The sequence below is a fragment of the Cynara cardunculus genome (assembly GCF_001531365.2).
Source record: "Cynara cardunculus var. scolymus isolate 2C chromosome LG 16, CcrdV1, whole genome shotgun sequence".
Lineage (NCBI taxonomy): Eukaryota > Viridiplantae > Streptophyta > Magnoliopsida > Asterales > Asteraceae > Cynara > Cynara cardunculus.
The window spans coordinates 19,452,354-19,456,556 of NC_037543.1; positions in this window are offsets into that span (position 1 = coordinate 19,452,354).

A 4,203-nucleotide genomic window follows, 5' to 3' on the forward strand; every position below is an offset into this window, starting at 1 on the left:
GAAATTATATTTTCTGCTCCATAAAACAAGTTTTATATCATTATTTATGATTATATTAGAATTAAGTTGGTATTTAATTATGAAATTAAAATCCCAATTTAATTTTCTATAATTTGGAATTCAAAATTCTTTTTTTTTAATTAACCTGGATATACAATCCGCTATGTGAGCTGACTAATCTCAGGACGACCACCTGCTTTGTAGATAGCCTGGAGTCACCGCATTTAAACCTCCGTGGCCACAAGGGGATTTTTATTCCTCCTTGGATTTGAACCTGGGACGTTCTGTTACTTTTAACCTTTAGAGTTAAGCTCAAACCAATCAGACTCCACCCTTGTGGTTTACGTAATAGCAAGAAAGCAATAAACCCTAGTTGTTCAAATTAATTTTTTACTTAAAATATGTTAATTATTTAACCGCGTGTGGGGTTTACTGCAGCTGTCAAAAATAAATATTAAAAAAAGAAACTCCAAAAAAAGGCTTACAAAAGCTCATAACTACTGAAAACAACAGCTGAATGTGGGAAGGCTAATCGCTCCATGCAAAGGTCCCTTTCTCATTCCTCTCCCCCACCTCTGCCGCACTGCATTGCCCTACTCTCTCTCTCTCTCTCTATATATATATATATATATATATATATCTATATATATATATATAAGCATATATATGCATTCGTCGGGAATGGCAACCATACATTTCCTTCTCTCTCTACACGACTACACCACAAGTTGTACATCCTACATACATGCATACATACCAACATACATAGCCATCCATCCATCCATCCATCCATCCATCCTTTGAAGGGAAGAAAAGTGGAAAGTGGAAAATCAGAGGATTTGGTTGAATATCATATCCCTTTTATCTTTTCAACTTTGGTTTGTTGCATATGGATCGATTGCCAAGATTATATATATATACATTATATAGAGAGAGACTAGGAATCATATGAGACTAAAGGTTTTTCGTAAGACCCGTAAGACCAATTCTCAACCCTTGGATTAGATTTACAATCTGACAATCTAAACATCCATAAACACCACGAGACTTCTCAATAATCACAAAATTGTCATCGTGAAACTTTAGACCATTAGATCATTAGTTTATCAAATTGATCAATGAACATAAATTGGTCTTATGGGTCTCACGAAAAACATTTGGTTTCACATGAACCCAACCATATATATATATATATATATATATATATATATATATATATATATATATATATATATATTTCATTAATAAATAAAGAAGAACTACATAATTCCATGTGCCTTAGATTACTTGTTTTAAGGATTTCATATGAAAAGTTAAAACATAGAAAAGATGTAGAAAAGAAATAGAATTGAAATAATAAAACCACCCACGAAGAACATGTAAAAACAACATCAAAACCCTAAAAGTAATGCTGCACACAACCAAGAAGAAATATCTGTTTGCATTTGATTCAGATGGTTTTAATTGAATGTCTTATTGCATTTTTTTTATCGGAATGATTAATGAGAACCTTTTTTACATATTTTTGTTACGTCAACTTAAGAAACAACGAACTACAAGAATAGTAATCACTTGTATTTTTTTCAACATCAGTAATTATTGTATAAGCCAAGAAATTATATTAAAACTCATAAAATAATATTTGATACAAAAATTAAAGTAAGAATCAAGATTCTTGTATAAAAAATTAATTCACTTTACGGACCTGTAAAAGCTCTCGACAATTTTTAAGAATTACATTTTTTACTTACAAGAACCTTAAAGTAAGAACCAAGGTTCTTAAAACTCAAGCTTTGTTGCTAACAAAATGCATGAGTCGTTTTTTTTTTGCTTTGTGAAAAATTGTATATGTAGCTTCTTTTTTTAGGTGCCATTATAGGTCGTGTTTGACATCCATAAGCAAGAGAGTTGTGTACTATTTTGAATATTGTCAAGTCAAACAGTACTTCTCAGACGTCATGTTAACCATTGTGGAGGTTGTGTAAGACGAGGGGTGCACCATGATGGACGTCATTTGACATTTTAAATTTTTACTTTCCTAGTTAGAGGTGGACATAGTAGGGTACCATGTTTTTTTTAAATACCGTGTACCAACCAATTATAATTGGTATGGAAATTTTATACTATATACCAACCAATTATAAGTGGTATGAAAATTTTATACTATGCATCAACCAACGAAATCGGTTCCAACTTTTTTTTGAGTTGGTAGATGTTGGTATGGTCTTGTACCAACTAAAAGTTGAAATCACAAATTTATTTATATTAAAATATTTACCAGCTGGATTTAGATGCATTAAAATCATCCGGTATTCAAATAACGTGTTGCATATGTAGGTACAACTTAATATTACATATACAAACATTCAAATAATTTTCATATAATGCAACCATTCATTAATAATCTAATACAAATGGCCATTGAGAAACGACGACGGTCATGGAGGTGTGAACGAGTTATTAAAGTTGTTAGGGTTGGGTGAATAAATTTAATCAAATTATCTCTATCCATCCATATCATAATTTAGAAAAACTCGAAATATAGAATATTTAAAATTTAAAATCAAAATATGTTGTATTAAACTAAACTTTATTAGTAAATAATTGAAAAACATAAGTTGGTATGATACGGTATTATCGTGGTACACGACTTTTAGTACCATAGTGATAGAAAAAGACGCTACCAAATAGTTTACTACGAAGATTCTGTTGATTAATTTATAGCTTTAATGGATGCRCCATYTCCTACGTCATTTGCTTAGTATTGCAGTATACTAGATTGGAGTGTAAGACAGCGCATATGTCCRTATGGTTGCTTGCATATAACATCAATATATACAGATACCGGACAGAAGAAAAAATGAAAAATATGABTGATAGAACAAGATAATATATAGGAAACTCAAAATTTTAAATCATGGATACATATATATCCTTAACATACTCAAGCRACTMCCATTATTGGYATCAAACCAATAGCGATTCATACAAGCTAAATCTTCTAATCGATAATTAGGCCAAAAAAAGAACTTTAATTTCATTAATTCATTTTTTTTTCTGTCAAAATGTTTACTTTCATCCAAAAATTGACTCCAGTTTTTTATCTTGTTTTCCTTGCAAAATAYTGTATTTCTATGCACACCATTCCTAGTCTTTAAATTCAAATTGAAAGAAATTAGAATTCTCAATTCTCTACGACGTCTAGACGATAAAATTTTTTCAGGAACAAGCAAATCATAATTCTTTTTGTCTCTATTTAGAGTTTTTCTTTTATGTCTTGGAATGGATTCATCAAAATTATTCTTAGCAACATTTTTTGGTTTTCGATATCTTTGATTACTTTGGTGCTTATTTTTATGAACCAATGAAATACCTATGATTTGATACATAAAAAACTGTCCGTCATTTTTTACAGATAGACGGGCACGTTCCATAATTAATACTCTTTTTTCTATTAATTCTGTAAGATCCAAACGCCTAAACATTCTATAGATTGATCTTTCTAGTCTCCTGAACCTGAGTGGTTCCTTCATATTGGACACAAAATATATCTCATACGGATTTAGAAGTTTTGAGTTTCATCACTGAGTGATAGATCTCATCAGGAAGAGACATAGTTATTATAGACCGAGCACGCGTGTCTATAGCTATCTTCTTCTTGTCTTCATCRCTCCACTGATGTGGAAGCTTTGGAATCTGTCGTTCAGGAATCGCGACAGTCGTAGCTGTTGCTGGAACAGCCGGAACAATAGCAAATGGAATATATGGTCCATTTTCTATGTAATATGGAATTTCATGATCCACACCTTCCAGAAAGAGGGACATCCGGTTCTTCCAAAAAGACTAAAGTTGTCACGACAAACCGAGGAGGTTTGGCAAGAGAGTCATTATCTTTTGTGTGTGTGTGTGTTTGCAATTTGTAAAACCATTTGTAAGCAGTAAGGTTATCTAAGGAGAGATAAACTAATACAGAAAAACAGCCAAACACAAGGAAAGAAAGAAAATACTGCTCTGATACCACTTGTTAGTCCCGTAAGGGTCTACAAGAAGAGAAACAGTTTGTAGAGGGGGGGTGAATACAAATACAGTATTTTCAAATTTAAAATATGTATTAATAGAGAAGATCAATACATATTTTACAAGATTGTTTGCGGAAAAATAAGGTAATAAAAACCTATCTAAACAATCTTTGGTTACACACAA